A 13,793-nucleotide genomic window follows, 5' to 3' on the forward strand; every position below is an offset into this window, starting at 1 on the left:
ATCTGGACTTTGGGTAACATGAGGCATACGTAAACAAGGTGACCTGGGCTGACCACTCTCTCTTACTGGAGAGGCCATAAAAGATGTCTGGCCTTATCTGTGTTGGGTGAATCATGTGGTCAAGCTTACAGGGGTCAAAAGGCACACACACGCACACACTCAAGCACGCACACACTCAAACACGCACGCACACACGCGCGCGCCAGGTCTATGCAAGGAGCCAATGAAGAAGAGCAATGGAACATTTGCATGCCTTTGTCTTAACCAATGACTGTAAAGGGCGGTTCTGCTTAAATAGCTAGCTAGCGCAACATGCTAGCGGACAAACTTGTAGCACAATGGGGTGTGATGTTTTGTCTCCTTGTGGGCCGGCCACAAGCAATAAAGCTTTCTTAAACTTGTTCACCGACTGACTGTGCAATGCTTGATAGATTAATACTTCTGACACTTGGACCGCTAGGCCACGCTACCCCGTTGTCAACTGTTGGCCAGCTGAGCTCGAACCGAAGCTGATCGATCGTCCAGGAGCTCACGTGACTATATCTAATGCCCGCAAGCAGTGGAATGACACCAGATAAAACACATTTTTCTCAAGGTTCTGCATTGGCCGGGAAACGAACCCAGGTCAACTGCTTGGAAGGCAGCTATGCTTGCCACTATACCACCAATGCCCACGACATCCTCCATGATCGCACAGCTTTTCACACCACCTACTGACGTCCAACTAGTAAGAGATTGCCATAAACCTGGTTTATACTTCTGTCGAGTTTGGAACACTTGGCCTAATCCGGATGTGCTCGACCGTCACAAGAGACGAAATGCCTCTCACACTTTGTATTGTCTGGTGATGGAGCCACTATACCTACGATGCCCCAGGAAAGCATCAACGACAACATGTCGAGCCATAATTCAACTTTAAAACCCACTTACTGACTTGAAAGCAACAAGACGGCGTTAGCACCCTACAAAAGTGGCAGCGGTGGGATTCGAACCCACGCCTCCGGAGAGACTGGAGCCTTAATCCAGCGCCTTCGACCGCTCGGCCACGCTACCCCCCGTTGTCAGCTGTTGGCCACCCGAGCTTCTCCCAAAACTGATCGATACTGAACTAGTAACAGATTGCCCTAAACCTGGTTTATACTTCTGTCGAGTTTGGAACACTTGGCCTACTCCGGATGTGTTCGACCATCACAAGAGACGAAATGCCTCTTCACGGTTTGTATTGTCTGGTGATGGAGCCACTATACCTACGATGCCCCAAGAAAGCATCAACGACAACACAACACAACACGTCGAGCCACAGTTCACCTTTCAAACCCACTTACTGACGTGAAAGCAACGAGACGCCGTTAGCACCCTACAAAACTGGCAGCGGTGGGATTCGAACCCACGCCTCCGGAGAGACTGGAGCCTAAATCCAGCACCTTGGACCGCTCGGCCACGCTACCCCATTGTCAACTGTTGGCCAGCCGAGCTCCAACCGAAGCTGATCGATCGTCCAGGAGCTCACGTGACTAGTCTAATGCCCGCAAGCAGTGGAATGACACCAGATAAAACACATCTTTCTCAAGGTTATGCATTGGCCGGGAATCGAACCCGGGTCAACTGCTTGGAAGGCAGCTATGCTTGCCACTATACCACCAATGCCCACAACATCCTCCATGATCGCACAGTATTTCGAGCCACGGTTCGATTTTTCACACCACCTACTGACGTCCAACTAGTAAGAGATTGCCATAAACCTGGTTTATACTTCTGTCGAGTTTGGAACACTTGGCCTAATCCGGATGTGCTCGACCGTCACAAGAGACGAAATGCCTCTCACACTTTGTATTGTCTGGTGATGGAGCCACTATACCTACGATGCCCCAAGAAAGCATCAACGACAACATGTCGAGCCATAATTCAACTTTCAAACCCACTTACTGACTTGAAAGCAACGAGACGGCGTTAGCACCCTACAAAACTGGCAGCGGTGGGATTCGAACCCATGCCTCCGGAGAGACTGGAGCCTAAATCCAGCACCTTGGACCGCTCGGCCACGCTACCCCCCCGTTGTCAACTGTCGGCCAGCCGAGCTCCAACCGAAGCTGATCGATCGTCCAGGAGCTCACGTGACTAGTCTAATGCCCGCAAGCAGTGGAATGACACCAGATAAAACACATCTTTCTCAAGGTTCTGCATTGGCCGGGAATCGAACCCGGGTCAACTGCTTGGAAGGCAGCTATGCTTGCCACTATACCACCAATGCCCACGACATCCTCCATGATCGCACAGATTTTCGAGCCACGGTTCGATTTTTCACACCACCTACTGACGTCCAACTAGTAAGAGATTGCCATAAACCTGGTTTATACTTCTGTCGAGTTTGGAACACTTGGCCTAATCCGGATGTGCTCGACGTCACAAGAGACGAAATGCCTATCACACTTTGTATTGTCTGGTGATGGAGCCACTATACCTACGATGCCCCAAGAAAGCATCAACGACAACACAACACAACACGTCGAGCCACAGTTCACCTTTCAAACCCACTTACTGACGTGAAAGCAATGAGACGCCGTTAGCACCCTACAAAAGTGGCAGCGGTGGTATTCGAACCCACGCCTCTGGAGAGACTGGAGCCTTAATCCAGCGCCTTGGACAGCTCGGCCACGCTACCCCGTTGTCAGCTGTTGGCCAGCCAAGCTCAAACCGAAGCTGATCGATCGTCCAGGAGCTCACGTGACTATATCTAATGCCCGCAAGCAGTGGAATGACACCAGATAAAACACATCTTTCTCAAGGTTCTGCATTGGCCGGGAATCGAACCCGGGTCAACTGCTTGGAAGGCAGCTATGCTTGCCACTATACCACCAATGCCCACAACATCCTCCATGATCGCACAGCTTTTCGAGCCACGGTTCGATTTTTCACACCACCTACTGACGTCCAACTAGTAAGAGTTTGCCATAAACCTGGTTTATACTTCTGTCGAGTTTGGAACACTTGGCCTAATCCGGATGTGCTCGACCGTCACAAGAGACGAAATGCCTCTCACACTTTGTATTGTCTGGTGATGGAGCCACTATACCTACGATGCCCCAAGAAAGCATCAACGACAACATGTCGAGCCACAGTTCACCTTTCAAACCCACTTACTGACGTGAAAGCAACAAGACGGCGTTAGCACCCTACAAAAGTGGCTCTGGTGGGATTCGAACCCACACCTCCAGAGAGACTGGAGCCTAAATCCAGCGCCTTGGACCGCTCGGCCAAGCTACCCCGTTGTCAGCTGTTGGCAACCCGAGCTTCTCCCAAAACTTATCTGTACTGAACTAGTAATAGATTGCCCCAAACCTGGTTTATACTTCTGGCGAGTTTGGAACACTTGGCCTAATCTGGATGTGTTCGACCGTGACAAGAGACGAAATGCCTCTTCATGGTTTGTATTGTCTGGTGATGTAGCCACTATACCTACGATGCCCCAAGAAAGCGTCAACGAAAACACAACACGTCGAGCCACAGTTCACCTTTCAAACCCACTTACTGACGTGAAAGCAAGGAGACGGCGTTAGCACCCTGCAAAAGTGGCTCTGGTGGGATTCGAACCCACGCCTCCAGAGAGACTGGAGCCTAAATCCAGCGCCTTGGACCGCTCGGCCAAGCTACCCTGTTGTCAGCTGTTGGCAACCCGAGCTTCTCCCAAAACTTATCTGTACTGAACTAGTAATAGATTAACCCAAACCTGGTTTATACTTCTGGCGAGTTTGGAACACTTGGCCTAATCTGGATGTGTTCGACCGTGACAAGAGACAAAATGGCTCTTCATGGTTTGTATTGTCTGGTGATGTAGCCACTATACCTACGATGCCCCAAGAAAGCATCAACGAAAACACAACGAGCCACAGTTCACCTTTCAAACCCACTTACTGACGTGAAAGCAAGAAGACGGCGTTAGCACCCTGCAAAACTGGCAGCGGTGGGATTCGAACCCACGCCTCCGGAGAGACTGGAGCCTAAATCCAGCGCCTTGGACCGCTCGGTCACGCTACCCCGTTGTCAGCTATTGGCAACCCGAGCTTCTCCCAAAACTTATCTGTATTGAACTAGTAATAGATTGCCCCAAACCTGGTTTATACTTCTGGCGAGTTTGGAACACTTGGCCTAATCTGGATGTGTTCGACCGTGACAAGAGACGAAATGCCTCTTCATGGTTTGTATTGTCTGGTGATGTAGCCACTATACCTACGATGCCCCAAGAAAGCAGCAACGAAAACACAACACGTCGAGGCACAGTTCACCTTTCAAACCCACTTACTGACGTGAAAGCAACGAGACGGCGTTAGCACCCTACAAAAGTGGCTCTGGTGGGATTCGAACCCACGCCTCCAGAGAGACTGGAGCCTAAATCCAGCGCCTTGGACCGCTCAGCCAAGCTACCCCGTTGTCAGCTGTTGGCAACCCGAGCTTTTCCCAAAACTGATTGATACTGAACTAGTAACAGATTTCCCCAAACCTGGTTAATGCTTCTGTCGAGTTTGGAACACTTGGCCTAATCTGGATGTGTTCGACCGTCACAGGAGACGAAATGCCTCTTCACGGTTTGTATTGTATGCGGATGGAGCCACTATACCTACGATGCCCCAAGAAAGCAGCAACGAAAACACAACACGTCGAGCCACAGTTCACCTTTCAAACCCACTTACTGACGTGAAAGCAACAAGACGGCGTTAGCACCCTGCAAAACTGGCAGCGGTGGGATTCGATCCCACGCCTCCGGAGAGACTGGAGCCTAAATCCAGCGCCTTGGACCGCTCGGCCACGCTACCCCGTTGTCAGCTATTGGCAACCCGAGCTTCTCCCAAAACTTATCTGTACTGAACTAGTAATAGATTGCCCCAAACCTGGTTTATACTTCTGGCGAGTTTGGAACACTTGGCCTAATCTGGATGTGTTCGACCGTGACAAGAGACGAAATGCCTCTTCATGGTTTGTATTGTCTGGTGATGTAGCCACTATACCTACGATGCCCCAAGAAAGCAGCAACGAAAAAACAACACGTCGAGGCACAGTTCACCTTTCAAACCCACTTACTGACGTGAAAGCAAGGAGACGGCGTTAGGACCCTACAAAAGTGGCAGTGGTGGGATTCGAACCCACGCCTCCAGAGAGACTGGAGCCTAAATCCAGCGCCTTGGACTGCTCGGCCAAGCTACCCCGTTGTCAGCTGTTGGCAACCCGAGCTTCTCCCAAAACTTATCTGTACTGAACTAGTAATGGATTGCCCCAAACCTGGTTTATACTTCTGGCGAGTTTGGAACACTTGGCCTAATCTGGATGTGTTCTACCGTCACAGGAGACGAAATGCCTCTTCACGGTTTGTATTGTCTGCAGATGGAGCCACTATACCTACAATGCCCCAAGAAAGTATCAACGACCGCACAACACGTCGAGCCACAGTTCACTTTTTCAAACCCACTTACTGACGTGGAAGCAAGGAGACGGCGTTAGCACCCTGCAAAACTGGCAGCGGTGGGATTCGAACCCACGCCTCCGGAGAGACTGGAGCCTAAATCCAGCGCCTTGGACCGCTCGGCCACGCTACCCCGTTGTCAGCTGTAGGCAACCCGAGCTTCTCCCAAAACGTATCTGTACTGAACTAGTAATAGATTAACCCAAACCTGGTTTATACTTCTGGCGAGTTTGGAACACTTGGCCTAATCTGGATGTGTTCGACCGTGACAAGAGACGAAATGCCTCTTCATGGTTTGTATTGTCTGGTGATGTAGCCACTATACCTACGATGCCCCAAGAAAGCATCAACGAAAACACAACGAGCCACAGTTCACCTTTCAAACCCACTTACTGACGTGAAAGCAAGAAGACGGCGTTAGCACCCTGCAAAACTGGCAGCGGTGGGATTCGAACCCACGCCTCCGGAGAGACTGGAGCCTAAATCCAGCGCCTTGGACCGCTCGGCCACGCTACCCCGTTGTCAGCTATTGGCAACCCGAGCTTCTCCCAAAACTTATCTGTATTGAACTAGTAATAGATTGCCCCAAACCTGGTTTATACTTCTGGCGAGTTTGGAACACTTGGCCTAATCTGGATGTGTTCGACCGTGACAAGAGACAAAATGCCTCTTCATGGTTTGTATTGTCTGGTGATGTAGCCACTATACCTACGATGCCGCAAGAAAGCAGCAACGAAAACACAACACGTCGAGGCACAGTTCACCTTTCAAACCCACTTACTGACGTGAAAGCAAGGAGACGGCGTTAGGACCCTACAAAATTGGCAGTGGTGGGATTCAAACCCACGCCTCCAGAGAGACTGGAGCTTAAATCCAGCGCCTTGGACCGCTCGGCCAAGCTACCCCGTTGTCAGCCGTTGGCCACCCGAGCTTTTCCCAAAACTGATCGATACTGAACTAGTAACAGATTTCCCCAAACCTGGTTAATGCTTCTGTCGAGTTTGGAACACTTGGACTAATCTGGATGTTTTCTACCGTCACAGGAGACGAAATGCCTCTTCACGGTTTGTATTGTATGCGGATGGAGCCACTATACCTACGATGCCCCAAGAAAGCATCAACGAAAACACAACACGTCGAGCCACAGTTCACCTTTCAAACCCACTTACTGACGTGAAAGCAACAAGACGGCGTTAGCACCCTGCAAAACTGGCAGCGGTGGGATTCGATCCCACGCCTCCGGAGAGACTGGAGCCTAAATCCAGCGCCTTGGACCGCTCGGCCACGCTACCCCGTTGTCAGCTATTGGCAACCCGAGCTTCTCCCAAAACTTATCTGTACTGAACTAGTAATAGATTGCCCCAAACCTGGTTTATACTTCTGGCGAGTTTGGAACACTTGGCCTAATCTGGATGTGTTCGACCGTGACAAGAGACGAAATGCCTCTTCATGGTTTGTATTGTCTGGTGATGTAGCCACTATACCTACGATGCCCCAAGAAAGCAGCAACGAAAAAACAACACGTCGAGGCACAGTTCACCTTTCAAACCCACTTACTGACGTGAAAGCAAGGAGACGGCGTTAGGACCCTACAAAAGTGGCAGTGGTGGGATTCGAACCCACGCCTCCAGAGAGACTGGAGCCTAAATCCAGCGCCTTGGACTGCTCGGCCAAGCTACCCCGTTGTCAGCTGTTGGCAACCCGAGCTTCTCCCAAAACTTATCTGTACTGAACTAGTAATGGATTGCCCCAAACCTGGTTTATACTTCTGGCGAGTTTGGAACACTTGGCCTAATCTGGATGTGTTCTACCGTCACAGGAGACGAAATGCCTCTTCACGGTTTGTATTGTCTGCAGATGGAGCCACTATACCTACAATGCCCCAAGAAAGTATCAACGACCGCACAACACGTCGAGCCACAGTTCACTTTTTCAAACCCACTTACTGACGTGGAAGCAAGGAGACGGCGTTAGCACCCTGCAAAACTGGCAGCGGTGGGATTCGAACCCACGCCTCCGGAGAGACTGGAGCCTAAATCCAGCGCCTTGGACCGCTCGGCCACGCTACCCCGTTGTCAGCTGTAGGCAACCCGAGCTTCTCCCAAAACGTATCTGTACTGAACTAGTAATAGATTAACCCAAACCTGGTTTATACTTCTGGCGAGTTTGGAACACTTGGCCTAATCTGGATGTGTTCGACCGTGACAAGAGACGAAATGCCTCTTCATGGTTTGTATTGTCTGGTGATGTAGCCACTATACCTACGATGCCCCAAGAAAGCATCAACGAAAACACAACGAGCCACAGTTCACCTTTCAAACCCACTTACTGACGTGAAAGCAAGAAGACGGCGTTAGCACCCTGCAAAACTGGCAGCGGTGGGATTCGAACCCACGCCTCCGGAGAGACTGGAGCCTAAATCCAGCGCCTTGGACCGCTCGGCCACGCTACCCCGTTGTCAGCTATTGGCAACCCGAGCTTCTCCCAAAACTTATCTGTATTGAACTAGTAATAGATTGCCCCAAACCTGGTTTATACTTCTGGCGAGTTTGGAACACTTGGCCTAATCTGGATGTGTTCGACCGTGACAAGAGACAAAATGCCTCTTCATGGTTTGTATTGTCTGGTGATGTAGCCACTATACCTACGATGCCGCAAGAAAGCAGCAACGAAAACACAACACGTCGAGGCACAGTTCACCTTTCAAACCCACTTACTGACGTGAAAGCAAGGAGACGGCGTTAGGACCCTACAAAATTGGCAGTGGTGGGATTCAAACCCACGCCTCCAGAGAGACTGGAGCTTAAATCCAGCGCCTTGGACCGCTCGGCCAAGCTACCCCGTTGTCAGCCGTTGGCCACCCGAGCTTTTCCCAAAACTGATCGATACTGAACTAGTAACAGATTTCCCCAAACCTGGTTAATGCTTCTGTCGAGTTTGGAACACTTGGACTAATCTGGATGTTTTCTACCGTCACAGGAGACGAAATGCCTCTTCACGGTTTGTATTGTATGCGGATGGAGCCACTATACCTACGATGCCCCAAGAAAGCATCAACGAAAACACAACACGTCGAGCCACAGTTCACCTTTCAAACCCACTTACTGACGTGAAAGCAACAAGACGGCGTTAGCACCCTGCAAAACTGGCAGCGGTGGGATTCGATCCCACGCCTCCGGAGAGACTGGAGCCTAAATCCAGCGCCTTGGACCGCTCGGCCACGCTACCCCGTTGTCAGCTATTGGCAACCCGAGCTTCTCCCAAAACTTATCTGTACTGAACTAGTAATAGATTGCCCCAAACCTGGTTTATACTTCTGGCGAGTTTGGAACACTTGGCCTAATCTGGATGTGTTCGACCGTGACAAGAGACGAAATGCCTCTTCATGGTTTGTATTGTCTGGTGATGTAGCCACTATACCTACGATGCCCCAAGAAAGCAGCAACGAAAAAACAACACGTCGAGGCACAGTTCACCTTTCAAACCCACTTACTGACGTGAAAGCAAGGAGACGGCGTTAGGACCCTACAAAAGTGGCAGTGGTGGGATTCGAACCCACGCCTCCAGAGAGACTGGAGCCTAAATCCAGCGCCTTGGACTGCTCGGCCAAGCTACCCCGTTGTCAGCTGTTGGCAACCCGAGCTTCTCCCAAAACTTATCTGTACTGAACTAGTAATGGATTGCCCCAAACCTGGTTTATACTTCTGGCGAGTTTGGAACACTTGGCCTAATCTGGATGTGTTCTACCGTCACAGGAGACGAAATGCCTCTTCACGGTTTGTATTGTCTGCAGATGGAGCCACTATACCTACAATGCCCCAAGAAAGTATCAACGACCGCACAACACGTCGAGCCACAGTTCACTTTTTCAAACCCACTTACTGACGTGGAAGCAAGGAGACGGCGTTAGCACCCTGCAAAACTGGCAGCGGTGGGATTCGAACCCACGCCTCCGGAGAGACTGGAGCCTAAATCCAGCGCCTTGGACCGCTCGGCCACGCTACCCCGTTGTCAGCTGTAGGCAACCCGAGCTTCTCCCAAAACGTATCTGTACTGAACTAGTAATAGATTAACCCAAACCTGGTTTATACTTCTGGCGAGTTTGGAACACTTGGCCTAATCTGGATGTGTTCGACCGTGACAAGAGACGAAATGCCTCTTCATGGTTTGTATTGTCTGGTGATGTAGCCACTATACCTACGATGCCCCAAGAAAGCATCAACGAAAACACAACGAGCCACAGTTCACCTTTCAAACCCACTTACTGACGTGAAAGCAAGAAGACGGCGTTAGCACCCTGCAAAACTGGCAGCGGTGGGATTCGAACCCACGCCTCCGGAGAGACTGGAGCCTAAATCCAGCGCCTTGGACCGCTCGGCCAAGCTACCCCGTTGTCAGCCGTTGGCCACCCGAGCTTTTCCCAAAACTGATCGATACTGAACTAGTAACAGATTTCCCCAAACCTGGTTAATGCTTCTGTCGAGTTTGGAACACTTGGACTAATCTGGATGTTTTCTACCGTCACAGGAGACGAAATGCCTCTTCACGGTTTGTATTGTATGCGGATGGAGCCACTATACCTACGATGCCCCAAGAAAGCATCAACGAAAACACAACACGTCGAGCCACAGTTCACCTTTCAAACCCACTTACTGACGTGAAAGCAACGAGACGGCGTTAGCACCCTACAAAAGTAGCTCTGGTGGGATTCGAACCCACGCCTCCAGAGAGACTGGAGCCTAAATCCAGCGCCTTGGACCGCTCGGCCACGCTACCCCGTTGTCAGCTATAGGCAACCCGAGCTTCTCCCAAAACTGATTGATACTGAACTAGTAACAGATTTCCCCAAACCTGGTTAATGCTTCTGTCGAGTTTGGAACACTTGGCCTAATCTGGATGTGTTCGACCGTCACAGGAGACGAAATGCCTCTTCACGGTTTGTATTGTATGCGGATGGAGCCACTATGCCTACGATGCCCCAAGAAAGCATCAACGAAAACACAACACGTCGAGCCACAGTTCACCTTTCAAACCCACTTACTGACGTGAAAGCAACAAGACGGCGTTAGCACCCTGCAAAACTGGCAGCGGTGGGATTCGATCCCACGCCTCCGGAGAGACTGGAGCCTAAATCCAGCGCCTTGGACCGCTCGGCCACGCTACCCCGTTGTCAGCTATTGGCAACCCGAGCTTCTCCCAAAACTTATCTGTACTGAACTAGTAATAGATTGCCCCAAACCTGGTTTATACTTCTGGCGAGTTTGGAACACTTGGCCTAATCTGGATGTGTTCGACCGTGACAAGAGACGAAATGCCTCTTCATGGTTTGTATTGTCTGGTGATGTAGCCACTATACCTACGATGCCCCAAGAAAGCATCAACGAAAACACAACGAGCCACAGTTCACCTTTCAAACCCACTTACTGACGTGAAAGCAAGAAGACGGCGTTAGCACCCTGCAAAACTGGCAGCGGTGGGATTCGAACCCACGCCTCCGGACAGACTGGAGCCTAAATCCAGCGCCTTGGACCGCTCGGCCAAGCTACCCCGTTGTCAGCCGTTGGCCACCCGAGCTTTTCCCAAAACTGATCGATACTGAACTAGTAACAGATTTCCCCAAACCTGGTTAATGCTTCTGTCGAGTTTGGAACACTTGGACTAATCTGGATGTTTTCTACCGTCACAGGAGACGAAATGCCTCTTCACGGTTTGTATTGTATGCGGATGGAGCCACTATACCTACGATGCCCCAAGAAAGCATCAACGAAAACACAACACGTCGAGCCACAGTTCACCTTTCAAACCCACTTACTGACGTGAAAGCAACGAGACGGCGTTAGCACCCTACAAAAGTAGCTCTGGTGGGATTCGAACCCACGCCTCCAGAGAGACTGGAGCCTAAATCCAGCGCCTTGGACCGCTCGGCCACGCTACCCCGTTGTCAGGTATAGGCAACCCGAGCTTCTCCCAAAACTGATTGATACTGAACTAGTAACAGATTTCCCCAAACCTGGTTAATGCTTCTGTCGAGTTTGGAACACTTGGCCTAATCTGGATGTGTTCGACCGTCACAGGAGACGAAATGCCTCTTCACGGTTTGTATTGTATGCGGATGGAGCCACTATGCCTACGATGCCCCAAGAAAGCATCAACGAAAACACAACACGTCGAGCCACAGTTCACCTTTCAAACCCACTTACTGACGTGAAAGCAACAAGACGGCGTTAGCACCCTGCAAAACTGGCAGCGGTGGGATTCGATCCCACGCCTCCGGAGAGACTGGAGCCTAAATCCAGCGCCTTGGACCGCTCGGCCACGCTACCCCGTTGTCAGCTATTGGCAACCCGAGCTTCTCCCAAAACTTATCTGTACTGAACTAGTAATAGATTGCCCCAAACCTGGTTTATACTTCTGGCGAGTTTGGAACACTTGGCCTAATCTGGATGTGTTCGACCGTGACAAGAGACGAAATGCCTCTTCATGGTTTGTATTGTCTGGTGATGTAGCCACTATACCTACGATGCCCCAAGAAAGCAGCAACGAAAACACAACACGTCGAGGCACAGTTCACCTTTCAAACCCACTTACTGACGTGAAAGCAAGGAGACGGCGTTAGGACCCTACAAAAGTGGCAGTGGTGGGATTCGAACCCACGCCTCCAGAGAGACTGGAGCCTAAATCCAGCGCCTTGGACTGCTCGGCCAAGCTACCCCGTTGTCAGCTGTTGGCAACCCGAGCTTCTCCCAAAACTTATCTGTACTGAACTAGTAATGGATTGCCCCAAACCTGGTTTATACTTCTGGCGAGTTTGGAACACTTGGCCTAATCTGGATGTGTTCTACCGTCACAGGAGACGAAATGCCTCTTCACGGTTTGTATTGTCTGCAGATGGAGCCACTATACCTACAATGCCCCAAGAAAGTATCAACGACCGCACAACACGTCGAGCCACAGTTCACTTTTTCAAACCCACTTACTGACGTGGAAGCAAGGAGACGGCGTTAGCACCCTGCAAAACTGGCAGCGGTGGGATTCGAACCCACGCCTCCGGAGAGACTGGAGCCTAAATCCAGCGCCTTGGACCGCTCGGCCACGCTACCCCGTTGTAAGCTGTAGGCAACCCGAGCTTCTCCCAAAACGTATCTGTACTGAACTAGTAATAGATTAACCCAAACCTGGTTTATACTTCTGGCGAGTTTGGAACACTTGGCCTAATCTGGATGTGTTCGACCGTGACAAGAGACGAAATGCCTCTTCATGGTTTGTATTGTCTGGTGATGTAGCCACTATACCTACGATGCCCCAAGAAAGCATCAACGAAAACACAACGAGCCACAGTTCACCTTTCAAACCCACTTACTGACGTGAAAGCAAGAAGACGGCGTTAGCACCCTGCAAAACTGGCAGCGGTGGGATTCGAACCCACGCCTCCGGAGAGACTGGAGCCTAAATCCAGCGCCTTGGACCGCTCGGCCACGCTACCCCGTTGTCAGCTATTGGCAACCCGAGCTTCTCCCAAAACTTATCTGTATTGAACTAGTAATAGATTGCCCCAAACCTGGTTTATACTTCTGGCGAGTTTGGAACACTTGGCCTAATCTGGATGTGTTCGACCGTGACAAGAGACAAAATGCCTCTTCATGGTTTGTATTGTCTGGTGATGTAGCCACTATACCTACGATGCCGCAAGAAAGCAGCAACGAAAACACAACACGTCGAGGCACAGTTCACCTTTCAAACCCACTTACTGACGTGAAAGCAAGGAGACGGCGTTAGGACCCTACAAAATTGGCAGTGGTGGGATTCAAACCCACGCCTCCAGAGAGACTGGAGCTTAAATCCAGCGCCTTGGACCGCTCGGCCAAGCTACCCCGTTGTCAGCCATTGGCCACCCGAGCTTTTCCCAAAACTGATCGATACTGAACTAGTAACAGATTTCCCCAAACCTGGTTAATGCTTCTGTCGAGTTTGGAACACTTGGACTAATCTGGATGTTTTCTACCGTCACAGGAGACGAAATGCCTCTTCACGGTTTGTATTGTATGCGGATGGAGCCACTATACCTACGATGCCCCAAGAAAGCATCAACGAAAACACAACACGTCGAGCCACAGTTCACCTTTCAAACCCACTTACTGACGTGAAAGCAACGAGACGGCGTTAGCACCCTACAAAAGTAGCTCTGGTGGGATTCGAACCCACGCCTCCAGAGAGACTGGAGCCTAAATCCAGCGCCTTGGACCGCTCGGCCACGCTACCCCGTTGTCAGCTATAGGCAACCCGAGCTTCTCCCAAAACGTATCTGTACTGAACTAGTAATAGATTAACCCAAACCTGG

At 50.7% G+C, this 13,793-nt stretch overlaps 26 non-coding genes across 26 annotated transcripts; all 26 read right to left on the reverse strand.

The window, feature by feature from the left end:
• Positions 1-971: 971 nt before the first annotated feature.
• trnal-aag lies at positions 972-1,053 on the reverse strand. Its single transcript has one exon. It is a non-coding gene; the product is annotated as a tRNA-Leu (tRNA).
• A 313-nt stretch (positions 1,054-1,366) lies between these two features.
• On the reverse strand, positions 1,367-1,448 carry trnal-uag. Its single transcript has one exon. It is a non-coding gene; the product is annotated as a tRNA-Leu (tRNA).
• A 127-nt stretch (positions 1,449-1,575) lies between these two features.
• Positions 1,576-1,647, reverse strand: trnag-ucc. The gene has a single exon. It is a non-coding gene; the product is annotated as a tRNA-Gly (tRNA).
• A 320-nt stretch (positions 1,648-1,967) lies between these two features.
• Positions 1,968-2,049, reverse strand: trnal-uag. The gene has a single exon. It is a non-coding gene; the product is annotated as a tRNA-Leu (tRNA).
• A 130-nt stretch (positions 2,050-2,179) lies between these two features.
• Positions 2,180-2,251, reverse strand: trnag-ucc. The gene has a single exon. It is a non-coding gene; the product is annotated as a tRNA-Gly (tRNA).
• A 329-nt stretch (positions 2,252-2,580) lies between these two features.
• trnal-aag lies at positions 2,581-2,662 on the reverse strand. Its single transcript has one exon. It is a non-coding gene; the product is annotated as a tRNA-Leu (tRNA).
• A 128-nt stretch (positions 2,663-2,790) lies between these two features.
• trnag-ucc lies at positions 2,791-2,862 on the reverse strand. Its single transcript has one exon. It is a non-coding gene; the product is annotated as a tRNA-Gly (tRNA).
• Positions 2,863-3,570: 708 nt separating this feature from the next.
• trnal-uag lies at positions 3,571-3,652 on the reverse strand. The gene has a single exon. It is a non-coding gene; the product is annotated as a tRNA-Leu (tRNA).
• Positions 3,653-3,953: 301 nt separating this feature from the next.
• trnal-uag lies at positions 3,954-4,035 on the reverse strand. The gene has a single exon. It is a non-coding gene; the product is annotated as a tRNA-Leu (tRNA).
• A 694-nt stretch (positions 4,036-4,729) lies between these two features.
• On the reverse strand, positions 4,730-4,811 carry trnal-uag. Its single transcript has one exon. It is a non-coding gene; the product is annotated as a tRNA-Leu (tRNA).
• Positions 4,812-5,506: 695 nt separating this feature from the next.
• On the reverse strand, positions 5,507-5,588 carry trnal-uag. Its single transcript has one exon. It is a non-coding gene; the product is annotated as a tRNA-Leu (tRNA).
• A 301-nt stretch (positions 5,589-5,889) lies between these two features.
• On the reverse strand, positions 5,890-5,971 carry trnal-uag. The gene has a single exon. It is a non-coding gene; the product is annotated as a tRNA-Leu (tRNA).
• Positions 5,972-6,665: 694 nt separating this feature from the next.
• On the reverse strand, positions 6,666-6,747 carry trnal-uag. Its single transcript has one exon. It is a non-coding gene; the product is annotated as a tRNA-Leu (tRNA).
• Positions 6,748-7,442: 695 nt separating this feature from the next.
• Positions 7,443-7,524, reverse strand: trnal-uag. The gene has a single exon. It is a non-coding gene; the product is annotated as a tRNA-Leu (tRNA).
• Positions 7,525-7,825: 301 nt separating this feature from the next.
• Positions 7,826-7,907, reverse strand: trnal-uag. The gene has a single exon. It is a non-coding gene; the product is annotated as a tRNA-Leu (tRNA).
• Positions 7,908-8,601: 694 nt separating this feature from the next.
• Positions 8,602-8,683, reverse strand: trnal-uag. Its single transcript has one exon. It is a non-coding gene; the product is annotated as a tRNA-Leu (tRNA).
• A 695-nt stretch (positions 8,684-9,378) lies between these two features.
• trnal-uag lies at positions 9,379-9,460 on the reverse strand. The gene has a single exon. It is a non-coding gene; the product is annotated as a tRNA-Leu (tRNA).
• Positions 9,461-9,761: 301 nt separating this feature from the next.
• Positions 9,762-9,843, reverse strand: trnal-uag. The gene has a single exon. It is a non-coding gene; the product is annotated as a tRNA-Leu (tRNA).
• A 306-nt stretch (positions 9,844-10,149) lies between these two features.
• On the reverse strand, positions 10,150-10,228 carry trnal-uag. Its single transcript has one exon. It is a non-coding gene; the product is annotated as a tRNA-Leu (tRNA).
• Positions 10,229-10,537: 309 nt separating this feature from the next.
• Positions 10,538-10,619, reverse strand: trnal-uag. The gene has a single exon. It is a non-coding gene; the product is annotated as a tRNA-Leu (tRNA).
• Positions 10,620-10,920: 301 nt separating this feature from the next.
• Positions 10,921-11,002, reverse strand: trnal-uag. Its single transcript has one exon. It is a non-coding gene; the product is annotated as a tRNA-Leu (tRNA).
• A 306-nt stretch (positions 11,003-11,308) lies between these two features.
• trnal-uag lies at positions 11,309-11,387 on the reverse strand. Its single transcript has one exon. It is a non-coding gene; the product is annotated as a tRNA-Leu (tRNA).
• A 309-nt stretch (positions 11,388-11,696) lies between these two features.
• trnal-uag lies at positions 11,697-11,778 on the reverse strand. The gene has a single exon. It is a non-coding gene; the product is annotated as a tRNA-Leu (tRNA).
• A 695-nt stretch (positions 11,779-12,473) lies between these two features.
• trnal-uag lies at positions 12,474-12,555 on the reverse strand. Its single transcript has one exon. It is a non-coding gene; the product is annotated as a tRNA-Leu (tRNA).
• A 301-nt stretch (positions 12,556-12,856) lies between these two features.
• trnal-uag lies at positions 12,857-12,938 on the reverse strand. The gene has a single exon. It is a non-coding gene; the product is annotated as a tRNA-Leu (tRNA).
• A 694-nt stretch (positions 12,939-13,632) lies between these two features.
• Positions 13,633-13,711, reverse strand: trnal-uag. Its single transcript has one exon. It is a non-coding gene; the product is annotated as a tRNA-Leu (tRNA).
• Positions 13,712-13,793: the final 82 nt, after the last annotated feature.

The sequence above is a fragment of the Hypomesus transpacificus genome, unplaced genomic scaffold (genome assembly GCF_021917145.1).
Source record: "Hypomesus transpacificus isolate Combined female unplaced genomic scaffold, fHypTra1 scaffold_188, whole genome shotgun sequence".
Classification (NCBI taxonomy): Eukaryota; Metazoa; Chordata; class Actinopteri; order Osmeriformes; family Osmeridae; genus Hypomesus; species Hypomesus transpacificus.